The sequence below is a fragment of the Grus americana genome, chromosome 12 (assembly GCF_028858705.1).
Source record: "Grus americana isolate bGruAme1 chromosome 12, bGruAme1.mat, whole genome shotgun sequence".
Classification (NCBI taxonomy): domain Eukaryota; kingdom Metazoa; phylum Chordata; class Aves; order Gruiformes; family Gruidae; genus Grus; species Grus americana.
The window spans coordinates 23,732,433-23,745,235 of record NC_072863.1 but is presented as its reverse complement, the minus strand read 5'-3'; the positions used below and the strand labels follow the sequence as shown (position 1 = coordinate 23,745,235).

The 12,803-nt window shown below is 56.7% G+C and overlaps 1 long non-coding RNA gene across 1 annotated transcript; it reads left to right on the top strand.

The window, feature by feature from the left end:
* The first annotated feature begins 367 nt into the window (after positions 1-367).
* Positions 368-5,687, top strand: LOC129211662 (uncharacterized). The gene is made up of 3 exons (XR_008578909.1): positions 368-498; positions 2,294-2,456; positions 4,361-5,687. It is a non-coding gene; the product is annotated as an uncharacterized LOC129211662 (long non-coding RNA).
* The last annotated feature ends 7,116 nt before the right edge of the window (positions 5,688-12,803 follow it).

Below are 12,803 nucleotides of genomic sequence, written 5' to 3'. Positions count from 1 at the left end.
AGACCTTGTTTCCCCTGCCCAATGCAAATGGAGGAGAGAAGGAAAGGCAAAGCTGCTTTCCCTGCTTGAAGTCAGTGTCCTTTGCCCTAGGAAAGCACAGAAAGCTTCCCCATCCGCTGGTGGGTTTAGCTACCAGATACCTGTGAGGGGCTCAGAAAGGCGGGGGAGTCCTGTACTGTCACAATGACAAGACAACGCTTGTCCCCTGCTGATGTTAATCACCTGGTTTCTCCTTTTTCCTTGGCAGGTCTGCCCTGACAACACACTCCAGCCAGCTTGGGGACAGGTTACAAGCAGTGCTGTGCTCGGCGCTTCCTCGGGCAGGCCAGTGTGCGTGTGGCTGGCAGTCAAAGGCAGGTTAAAAGCTACTTTTTCCATTTCTCTGACATTGCTGGAGCACCTGTGGCCTTATCTGGATCCTTACGTAGCCTTTGCCTTTTCCCCCGCGATATCTGAGCAGCTGCACCCTGAGATTACGAGAGGTAGAGGTTGGAAATGGTTTGTACACGCGCCCTAATCTTTCCTCGTACCTGCATCTCTCTGCAATCACAGCTTAACAGAGCCCTAAATTCACCTCCTTAGAAGAAACTGTAAGTCAGGACTTGTTAAAACCTGGCTTGTGAAATCTTATGTAAACATTGGCAGTTGCATCTGCAGCTTGCTAGATCTGGAACTAGGGATGACAAAGCTTCCTCAGAGCTTAGGAGTGGCCTGGGTAAGTCAGCTGTCCCACAGGTTTCTTCCAGAGCTAGAACGGTAAAGTGTGTCCTCTGGAAGGAGGCAGGGAGAGAATGTCCCTCCTAAGTGTAATCCCAGCACTGCTTTTGTCATTTTTCTCCTCAATCTCTTGGTGGATTTGCTATTTTTCCCTCAAGTTCTGCCCAAATGTTGGCAAAGTGGAGTATGAGCAAAACCAGTTCTCTGGGTCTCTGCTTCCTTTGCTGCCCAGGAGCTTTAGCAGTGATCTTCCCCAAGCAGCCCAGCTTTGGCATCTTGTTTACCGTGGGAAGCGTCCCCCTTAATCTTTGTCTCTCAACTTTTGAGAACAGAGCTTTGAAATTCATAGCAGATCAGCTGCTGCATACTTGGCATGAGCTCCCCGCACCCCTGCTAATCACGCTGTATACCAGCGCTGCCCCAGATAGCAGCTTGTGCTGTTTCTCGTTAGGTCAAGCTGATGAGCTCTCTGAGGGCCGAGCCAAAAGAACAGCTACCATAGTTCATGGTAGCCTGGTGGAGCTTCATTTCCATGAAAAATGGAAAAAAAATGGGATAGAAGGTGCTCTAGAAATAAAGCACTAAGATCTGGAAGCCTAAGGTCAAAGTGATTAAGACTGCTTTTGCTTTTCAATTACCAACCAAACAAGCAGATATCACCCCATACACACACTAAGAAGCTAGTTAATTCTAATCTGAATAAAAACCAAGCAGCCAAGAGCAAGGAAGTTGGAAATACGCAACAAAGCTCACACATCCAAACCTGTCCCACCGCTTTACCCTAAGGTACACCAGCTGGTTAGACAAAAACATGATTCAGGGTCTTGTGCTCCAGGAATTTATGCCTGTCATTAATCCCAGTCATTTCATTATTACCAAAAACTTAAAAACACACGGGAGATTAGCAAGAATGTATGGAAAGTTGGAGCGGTTCTGCTCACTGTATGTACACATGTTGTAATGAGCGGTTCTGCTTGTATGTATGCGTGTTGTAACCACTAATTGTGCAGGAAACCATGAAACAGGCTCAGCAGCAGAGCTCGGGGCTGGTGGGAAGCAAAGAGGCGTATGCTGATCGACAATACTGAGATCTGGTTGCCTTCACCGAGCTCACCAAAGCTGTTCTGCATCTTTTCCCCAATGCAGAAAAAATATCTTTTGGGAAATTAAAAGAAGAAAAGAGCCTGGCAGCACAATTCTTTCCTTTGCAAAATGAGTCATTTAAAACTTACCCTTAAAATAAAGCTTCAGAAGAAAACTGGGGTTTGTGTAGAACAGTGCTGGGGTGGGGGAAGAGGAAAGATACAGTTAAAGGTTCAGATTTAAACCCAACAACTCAATGCTTAATTCCCAGCTGATCCCAGAAAAAACCCCAAGTTTAAAGGCGGTTCCTCCGAGCCTGCTCTTAACCATATCCACCGCTGAGGGATGCTGTGCTCTGCGTTTCCATTAGCTGTCTTCTTGTGAGCTTGCCAGGAGCCAGGCCAGGGTTAGGTGGCTGTTGAGTGCCCCTGTTATAACACCCAGGGTCTGGAGAGAAAGGTCTCTGACGTGTCCTTGCCTTGCTCTCAAGCAGCAGTCACAGGCCCTGCCGTTGCACAGGAAGGCACCCGGAGGCCCCTGCACTGCACGGGACGGCGCTCAGAGGCTCCTTGGACGCATAGAGGGACAACTTGTGCGTGTGGAGCAGAAGCCACCGTGTCCCCAGAGGGGTTACTGGGGATGAAGCCTCTGGAAAGGTCAGTCCAGACCTGTTTCTTGTGCCTGAGCTCAAATCCCTCCGTTGAGCAGCTGCTGGGGGAGACTTGGACTCCCGGTTGCAGCAGTGGAGAGAGAGCATAGGTACTTGAAGTAGTATATCAGGCAACGAACTTTCTCCTGAAAGTTAGAAATCTCTTTGCAAGTTGGGTGTGTTTGCCTACACATATAAATATACGTATATATTTAAAAATATATCTCCGCTGCCCCAGTGAGCAGGGCCATGTGTCATCCAGATGGGACGCAGAGCTCACCAAACCTGGTGCTGAGAATGCTGTGCTCACGGTGGGTCAGAGCTTTGCCAGGAGGTGCCTGGGGACCCATGTCCCAGCCTGGAGCACCTGCTGTGGTCAGGGTTTGTTGCCTGGTGGTGTGAGGTTGCCAATGTCAGTCCAGCCTTGCTAGAGAAATGCCAGCTCCCTTCCAGCTGGGTTTTCTGTGCTGGCTGCCTTCCTTGGGCTGCTCCCTGAAGCACTGGTTGCGGCTTTAGAATTAAGGAAGAGGCAGACGTTTGCTTTGCGATTGGCTGTTGTATTCATGCTCTTTCATGCCATCATCTCTGCCACGCTGGGGAGGGTATTGCTGGGCACTTCCCTGCAAACTGGCCAATATTGGTAAATGAAATGGTGGCTCAGTCTCTTCAACCAGACCAGGGGAGCCTGGCTGGGCACAGAGGGGCACAGTCCCTGGGGAGAGGGACCGAGACAGTGGCATTGCCTGGCCGGTGGGGAGGGTGGGGACGGGGGGCCAGGCTGGGTGAGCTCTACACCCTGGTGTGTCCCTCTGTCCTGGCTGCCCCAGGCTGCAGAGGAGCCTCCCGAGGAGGCATCGTGGTTGCTGTGTGCCGGGAGCTGCAGGTCCCTGGCAGGCAGGGACAGAGCCATTTCATTCTTCCCTGTGCCCTGGGGTGGCCGGGGAGCAGGGCTGCTGCTCACTGGAGAGGTCTGGCTTTGGGTGCTCTGCCATCGCCAGCGAAGCTCTCGAGGACTTGGTTATTGCTTCTGGGGTGAGCCGGGGGGGGGGGCAGGATGGCTCCACGGCCAGCCGTGTCACACTGCTGACCCTCTTCCATGTGTGACCGGCCTTGGGGACAGCTTGGGAGCAGGATGGAGATGCCACAACTGGCACCTTGGTTCCTCCAGCATCCCCCACCAAAGCTAAATCCCAGTGTGGCTTTGGGGGCCTGAGCACCCCATTCCTAGAGGAGCAGGAGGGCCCAGAAGGGATCCCATGCTGCCTGTCTGGGAACATGGCAATCCTGGGAGTGTCTGCAAGGACCCCATCACTGAGATGTTTGTTGGGTGGCTGTTTCTGGGGCCATGAAATGGGTGCAGGGTGCTGGTCTGCAGAGGCAGTGCCTGGAGCGCTCTTTCCTCATGGGAAAGGCCACCCGGCTTGGAATTTACCTGTGCACTTGGACTTGATCTGTGCAGGAGCACAGATAAACCTGAGCTGCAGCATGGGGCAGCCCTCGGGGACATCTTAGGGACCATTTGCTCCCTGAGATGGTTTGGGAAGCTGTCCCCCTTTGCTAAAGGTGCAGGTGTGAGCGGGTGTCCGTGCCTGCCCTGCAGCCCCCGCAAGGTGGAGAAGTTTTGCCATCAACACCCTGTGCTTTATGGCGATGTTGGGAGCGCTTTCGGCAGGCCTGGCTGCCGCTGCACGGCTGTCAGGTCCGGTGGGGACAGTGCAGCGCCCGGTTAGCGGTGGCTCCCAGTGTGGGGAGGGAAGCCCCAGGCTTGGCTGGCACTGGGCTCTGGGGCTGCTGGAGCTGTGGGCACAGGGACACCGTTTCCAATTCCAGTTAGAGATACAAAGAGTGCCTTTTTTCCCCCTTCACTGTCTGAAGAAGCAGGGGCTGGGTTTCAGCTTTGTCTCCCTCCAGGGGCTGCCACAGAAGCAGGGGGCTGCATCTGCCGGCTTGCTCGGCTCCCCACAGCCGTCACTGGGAGCTGCGCCCAGGAGGAGCTGAGCAGCAGCTGGGCATGGCAGCACGTGCTGGGCTGCTTTTCTTTTTGGAAATAAAAACTGGAGCAAGCCACAACTGAGACAAGGCGATATTTGATTTATTTGCTGCATTGTTTATTTAACTGCTGCTAACAGCTCTCAGAAAGAGGCATCTCCTCCCTCGCTTCCCAAGTCCTTGTCTTCTCCTGCAGCGAGCTCTTGCTAGCTACCAGGCTGTCAGGTTATCCACCTGCCACACATATGGCAGGTCCCCCAGACATATGGACAGTGCGGTTCCTGCAGGAAAACCCCGTAATGACCCACCAGGCCAGTGGGGTCCCAGCTGCCAGGCATGGCTGGTGCCTCCTCCTCACAATTTGGTTGAGGCTCGGGATGGGTGCAGGTCTGCCTGGTTGTGGGGCAGGCTGTTGCTATGTGGCAAGGTGGTGGCGACTGGCATTCCCTGCCTGCTGTGGGAGTCCTCTATGTGGAGATGCTGCCCTGGAACTAAGCTGGTGCTGCAGAGGTCTGGGTGAAACGCTGCTATGGGGCCACCACCCGCAGACCCACTGGCAGAGCAGCTGTGGGTTTTGCTGCCAAAGCTCTCCCAGCTCAACCTCTGTCCCAGCACGACTGCAGAAGGGCCAGACCAAACCAAGTCTTGCGTGGCACAGCTGCCAGCGTGATTGTCCTCCTGGATGCAGCCGGAGCCACTGGCAGTGGGGGGACGGCTTCCCTCTGGAGCAGAGCTGTGGGCTGGGGATGCCGCATGTTTTCAGGTTCCCTGTGCCCGCTGCCATCGCAGTGATGGTGCTGAGCTCCCCGGAGCTGGGACTGTGCCACGGGAGGTCGCTCTGCCACCACTGTTCGGCGTCCCCGGCCCCTGCCCCGCAGGGCCGCAGCTGTTCCCGCTGCACGGAGCCAGAGTACACTGTGTTCGCCCAGAGTCCTTGATTAAACAAAATGTTTATGCATGCCTCTGCTCCGACGAACATCTTGGCCGGCTTGCATGAAGCCTGTTCTCTGCCACAGCTCCAACTGTGCCGGGGTGCAAGCCCCAGCTGCTGGGAGGTTTGGGGAAGGGTCTGTGTGGTGCTAACTTTAAGGAGCCTGCTGGCCTTCTCTGGGTGGTCCCCACCCTCAGTCCCTGCACCCCCAGCTCTTCTACAAGGGGCTGTGGCTGCCAGGGGAGGCGGCTGCCCTGCAACCCCTTGGTGCCAAGGGGAGCTGCTGGCCCCTTTGAGGGGCTGCAGGGGGGTCATGCTTTACTTCTTTATCCTGGGGGGGTTGACACATATCCCATGAACGTGCTCCCTGTTTCCCACTTGAGCAGGGCTTTGGCGTGCATCTCGAGATTGCAGGAACAGCTAAGACATTTCCTGGGCTCCATGGTGCCTCCTGGCAGTGCAGAACACTGTTCCTGAAACTGTGCCGTCTCAACACCCTCCTTGTCACCACCCGCTAGTCATGACCATGTCCAATACCATGGGGTAGGGTGGGGCACTGTCCAGGGCAATGGCAAGGCTAACACTGGTTTCCAGGGCTGGTCTGCTTGCAGCTCTGTGTCCCCTGTCCTGCCCAGTGTCGACCAGGATGTGCCTGCTTCCTTCCCTGCCCGAGGGACTGTTTGTGCCAGTTCTGCACATCTGAAGTTAACCAGGGACAGGCTGGCCCCGCTGGCCTTGTGTCATCTCTCAAGCAGTGTGCGGCTGCCCGGTCCATACCTGCACGGCAGCCCTCAGCCCCATATGCCATCATTATATTCATGGTGTTGCTCCCGCTGATACCTTCAAACCCCTCGGAGGGAGTGGGATAACTCCCCTCCAAGCTGTTTCCCCTATGGGGAAGGAGCAGCACGCCTTGGGCAAGGGAGGACGAGCATATTGAGGTCATTTACAACCCTGCCAGGTGAAACCACAGCCAAGGAGAGGTGTTTGGAGGTTTACAGGGAGCTCTGGATGTAGATGTGACTTGGAGATGGATACTGGTGCTGACATCTGCTCTATGGACCTGAAAGTTGAACACTGCCTCAGAGACTGGCACTATCCTGTGTTTGTGTACATGCTAAGGGTGTGCTGGGAGACTCTCATGAGATGGAGCGTCCCAGTGTGCAGAGTTTAACAGCCTAATAACACAGCTAAGGACAGGCAGGCAGAGAGGCTGGAAGAAACTGGTGGGATTGGTGCCAAACTCTCAGTCTTTTGGCTGGTAGTTAGGTGATGGGTACCTAGCAAGGGAGACCAACCTTGTGTGTTAGCCAGCCCTGCAAGGAGCAGGGAGAAGGGGTCTGCAGGACTGAGACAGGGCCAACAGCGAAGCTCTGAGCTTGGTGCCTTGAATTCGGGAGACCAGAAAAGAGGAGAAAATGCTGATGGCCATCAGGTGCTGATGGCCACTTCAATGATGACAGCCCTGCCCTGGAGTCCTAGGCCTGACTCACTGCCCGGGGCAGGCTGCAGGGTTGTTTCCCAAGAGCACTGGCTTTCAGCAGAGCCAGTTGCCCAAGCAGCTTGCGTGCCCCTGCCAAGCTGTGCCGTGGCCCTTGTGAAATGGTGTTGATAAACACTCCGGGGCATGCCAGGTCCTGCGAGACAACAGCTGATGTGCTCGGGCTGCAGGGAGTGCCCGCGCAGTGAGAGGAATTTTCCACTCCTCTCTGGCAGCTGTGTCTGACCCTGCTGGGGAACTGTCCCCAGGAAGGCAAAGACTTATTATTGCTGGTGTCCCAGCTGCCCCTGTCTGGCCCTATGGACCTCACCATGCAAGGGCTGTCCTAGGCACAAGTCAAGGCAAGGGGTAGTTGGGTCGCCTGGGGCATGGTGGCACCCTACAGGGCTGGGCTGGGGTCCCACCATCCCAAAGGCGACCCAGCCACCCCCATCTCACCGTGGGGCTGTTCTTGCGTCCTGGCGATGAGCTACCCATTAGCTTTCCCTTTTCAAGCACATGGGCCAAGTTGGAGTGAGCTCTGTGCTGGGTGACTCCTCTCCTCCATCGCAGCCTGGCACGGGCTGCACCCCTCAGCCCCAGCACCTGCAGGGAATGTTATTTCAAACCCTGACATCACACATGGCTTTCCACGAAGCGTCCCCAAGGGGCCAGGACTGTGCTGAGGAAGGAGGACTGTAAAAGGCATTTGGAAATCCTGTGTGTCCCTGCTGATAGCCATGAGCAAGCATGGCATCCGCAGCTGCCTGGGCAGCAGGAAAATCCAGTTATTTGGGGCAATGTTTGTAAATCATGAGCAGCTGATCTCTGGGGCAACATCACCCTTTACAAAGGCCTTCTTCCCCACACCCTCCTGTGGAAAGCCACCAGCATGAGGATGCACATGAACCTGGGATGGCTCGGGTGCCTGGTGCTCCCAATAACAGCAAGTCCTGGAGCAGTGTGGGACTTTGCTCCCTGTGTCCCCCAGGCTGCTTTTGGGACACTGCTGCAATCTATTTTCCAGTGCTTTGGCCAGCTTGATTTAAAGTGACCTAAGTGGCAGAGATCCTGGCCGTTCTCTTGGGAAAATATTCTGGAGCCTGGTGCGAAACCCTTGTGTTTCCTGCTGGGCTCTGTTGGCACCACTTGGTTTGCTGCAGATGCAGCACAGTGAGTTAACTCTTGGGCGATCGATGTGTGTGGGTGATTGGTATTTGTCACTACATGAAACTGTCCCATGGAGGCATTTCTGCTTTCTCTCAGGTACCAGGGTAGGGGATACACTGCCGTTCAGCAGGCTGCAAGATGATCTTGTGCTTCTGGGGTGCAATGACGGCCGCACAGGCACTGTAGATCTGCTTGGTCAGGGCCAGAGGATTCCTCAGAGACTCGTCGCTCCAGCAGGGACCTGCCTGAGAAAGGCATGGCTCGAGTTCCTCCTCCATCAATGGGCGAAGGAGCCAAACGTCAGCCAACACCTGGAGAGAGAAGACACGGGGGGATCACAGGTCTCTTGTTGTGGACAGGATCCTTCCTCCCTCCCTTCCTCCCTCCTTCCACTCTCCCTCTTGCTTTCACTCTCTCCTTCTCTTTTGCTTCCTCTTTCTTTTTCTCTGTTTCTTTTTCTCTCTTCCCTCCTTTTCTTCTTCTCTTTTGCTGCCTCCCGGACATGCCCCTGCTGCCACGCCGGTGCCCCTGTGCTCATCCCCCTGACATCAGGGCTGGCAGCGGCAGAGCTGCAGAGATGGCATGACACCCCTGCCTGCGGGGAGTCCTCCAGCAAAGCCTCAGCGCATGAAAGGGACCCATGCCCAGGGCGAATGCCCTCACCCCAGCAACCAGGGGGGCCATTCTCCCTGTGTCCCATGTCATTGGGGCTGAGGTCCCTGCATGGGGTGGGCAGGGAGCAGATGTGCATGGCTGGGAAGGCACCGCTGATGTGTCAGCTATATATAACTGCACTCGCCACACGTTGTGGCTGTGCTGACCTAAGAACACAGGTGGATCATGGTTTTAACGTAGAGTAATTGCTATTATTACCGACCTGGTATTATGGGGGAACAAATAAGCTTTGGGCACACCACCTTCTCTCCTGTGTTGTGCCCACATGCAGTGGAGGTGGGGCAGCATGGCGAGTCCCTGACAGCAAAGGCAGGCATGGAGGCAGACCCGGCTTCCATCAAGGGTGTCTGGCAGGGCAGGAGGAGGCCTTTGTGTTCCCTTTCTCCCTGTCTTGGTTTGGACCATCCACTCTCCCTGCAAGCTAGAGTCACCCTGGGGCTGCTCCCCTCCGCGTTACCCGTGGCAGTGTCAGCAGAGCTGCGATGGCATCTTTGCTGTGGCCTCAGAGAGGAGGTGGTGGAGGAGGAAGGAAGGTTTCCTTTGCTTCTGTGAAAAACAACCTGGCAGTCCCCAAAGCCAGATTTTCCCACCAGGTGGAAACAATTCCCAATTCACAGGTTTTCCCCAGGACTCCCTTGTGCTCAAGTGCCATCACCTAGAACTGCCTTGGCAGGGCACCTGCCTATTGCCTGCTCCGTGTCTCACCCACAGGATGAATAAAAATGATTAATTGGGGTTTTACTGCACAGTCAAGTGACTGCTGTAGTTACAGGATCCAGCCAGTGTCACAGCTGCTCACGGCCCAGGGTTGCTCGTACCATTTTGCACTCAGCTGTCCCTCCTGCACCGTGTGCGTTGGCACCAGCACTTGCTCTGATGCTGGTGGCAGATCAGGCTCCCCCGTCCCTTCCCAAGCCCCTGCAGGCTCACGGCTGGTGTGTGCTGGATCAGGGCATGGTGGGAGTCAGACCCTTGCCAAGGCAGTGGCGGGGTGACAGGATGCACTCCCTGGGAAAGGGCACGTGCTGGGGCCTGATGTGCGGGGAACCCGGTCTTTGGATGGAGATAGGGCAAGAGAAAGGGGGAATGTGTGGTTTGCTCATGGCAGCAGATGGCTGGGAACAGAGGAGAGGCTGCTTTCTCCTCTCGGCCCCAGCTCCTGGCATCGTGGCTTGCACACACAGGCAGAGGCAAGGGCAGGCAGCGGGGCGCTCAGTGCCTGCACATACTCCACTGGGGAGAGGCAGAGCTTGGGCAAAAGGCGTCAGAAGAGGCAGCAGGTCCCGTCCTGCCCCGGATACTTGGGACATGGTGTTCTCTCTGCGCAATGACAAGGACAGTCAATAATAAAAACAGGCAGGCGGGACGCAAGCCCAGCCTCCCACCAGCGACCTTCAGGAGCTGGGTTACTGGAGCAGGCGCAGGCATTCTTGGCAGTGGCGAGAGCAGCGCCTTGTCGGGAGCAAGCCGAGGGTAAACACTGCTGCTGGATGCGCACGGTGGAGTGTGCGGTGGCGCTGCCCGAGCGCATGGCTGGCAGCCCCCAGGCACCCCCCGGGTGCACGGCCCTTTGCACCTTCGGGTAGCTGCCCCTGCGCAGGCACTGCTGCAGCAGCTCACACACGTGCGTGCACGCGCTGTGCACCTCAGTAAAGAGCTAGGACAGTAACGAAGGTCCCACGGATGCATCCCCGTGTGCTCATTACCCTGCTGACAGCACTGGTGAGCAGGCAGGCAGCGTGCCGTGCACATGCACGCGGGGGGAGGCACAGCCAGCCAAGCCTCTGGAGTAACCCTGAGCACTTACATAACGATTTGCATTTACAAACCGCTGCACAAACATGACCCACTCGCTGAGAACACAGCCGATCTCAGCAAGATCCTGATAAAGCAAAAAAACCAACCCCAAAACCCCAACGCAGCTCCTGGACGCAGCAGATCAGGACTGTTTGGGTCTTGTGACGTGGGAAGGTTTGCAGTGCCCTCGCCGAGCGGTGGCGGTGGGGCTTCAGCTCTGCGTAACAGCCTGGAAGGTTCGAGCCGGCTGAGGGCTGACGTGGGCGTCTGTCCTGCAGCAGGTTCTGGCTCTTTCTTAGCTTCTTGGAGCTGCACCAAAGCTCAAGGTTTTGCAGTTTTCCAGGGGAAAAAGGGCTGCAGGGCCACACACAGTACCACCTCCTCCTCCTGCCCCGGGAGGAGAGAGTCCTGACCCAGCCCCACTCGGATGAAATAACCTTTCTTTTGGGGTTGCAGTCAGAGGACCCCAGCCTCAGGCTGGACTCTCGCTGCCTGATGAAGATACGGGCTGTTTCTCTCTTTGCTGCCCACAGAGCGCTTCCTTCTCCTGAACATAGCAAGGGCTTCAGGATGTGCTATTTCATGTTGTGTCCTCTGTTTTGGGGACAGGGCAGTGACACCCCCATCAGTACTCTCAGTTGAGAGGCTCCGGCCATGGCAGCGGTACACCACAGCGCTGGTGGCTACCGTGTCCCTCACACTCTTCTCTCCCACTTAGGGTCCCATGGGGGCTGGTCCTTATCCCAAGCCTGAGCATGACACCAGCTGACCCCAGCTCTGCCAGCCCCATCCAGCGGTTCCTGCACTGCCACAGCTGTGTTTCACCCTCTCTGGGCATCCCAAGCCCTGCACATCTCCCCAGGTCCTGTCCCATCTGCTTCCCTCAAGCACCCCCACGTTGCGCTGGGCTGCAGCCCGACGAGCGCAGGACCCCCAGGCCTGCTGGCACCCCGTGGAGGATGTCCCTTGCTTGGGCTTTGGAGAGGTAAAGGCTGTTGCTGGCATGGTCGGGAAGGCTGACTCTTGCACGCCACGGCTGCGCGTGAGGAGAGGAGCTCGCCGTTGCGTGCAGCACAGGGCAGCTGGTGCTCCAAGGCACGTGCTTTCCCTGTTGTGTCCAGGAAGCCCTTCTCCTTCCCACCACCTCCCGCCCCGCGCATCTCTCCTCTTCCTCTGGGCATGCGAAGCAAGCCACCTGCTCCAGCCCTTTGAAAGTGTCTGCGGCAAAGATTGACTGAAAAAAGCCTAAAAATAGTTTAGAAACGGTGGGGGGGGGGGAAAGGGCTCTTTATCACTCGGCGAACAGCAGAACCAGTTGCCGCCTGGCAAAAACGAGAGAGGAACTGGGAGTTAAAAATAACATCCGCTCGCGGGGAGCCGGCCCGGGCCACCGAGTTCCCAGCTCTTCTGCAGGCAGCCAGCCTACACGGGCAGACCACGCTCGTGAGAACCGTGCTGCTGCACCGCGTCTGAACACCACGCCCCGCTGAGCTCCCATCTGGGGGAGCGCGGGACACGGGGACCCATCCCAGCGTCAGCCGGACGCTCTCCGTCACTGCGGGGACAGCTGCCCGTGCCCCTGGGAAGCCGTTCCCCTGCAGAGAGCAGCGGGACAGGGTTAGTCCCAATACTCCGTATACGCCCAGTACCCACTAACGCAAGCTTGGGCTGCTGGGTTTCCAGCCGCTGCTGGCACGGAGAGCAGGGACGTGGCTGGGGAAGCCTGGGAGAAGCCGTCAGAGCGAGGGGAGCCAGGCTGTGCGTGTCTCCTTCCCGGGCCTGTACCCGCCGCAGGATGGCTTGCAAGCTCCTTGCGCAGCAATGACGGGAACAGCCTGTTCACCGCTGCAGCAGCCTGAGTCGAATATGGAGGATCCAGCGCTGCCTGGCGAGGTCTCCCTGCGGGAACAGCCAGCTTCTCATAGCAATTGAGGGAACCAGCCCCTTGCAGCCCAGTCATAGCTAGCAGGCGTACAGGCTTTTGGGTACTTGTGGCTTTTCCTTGGAAGGCGCTAGAGGCAATCAGAAAGCAGAGTTATATAAAAGCTCATTTACAGAGCCTGGTCAACTGGATCCGGCAAATGCCCAGCACATCCCAACCCTCCTGTGGCGTGCAAAGGTCAGTTCCCCGGGGTAGGGAGCAGCCTGTGGAAGGTGGCTAGCTGTGCCGGGCCCTCCCCGCCATGGACAGCAGTGAAGCCAAGTGCTCCTGATGTCAGGAGTCTCTCCGCTGCTTGACCTCAAATGCACCTGCAGGTCTGGAGCGGCGGCGGAGGCTTCCAGTGAGCGCAGCTGCAGCAGCGATGCCTTAT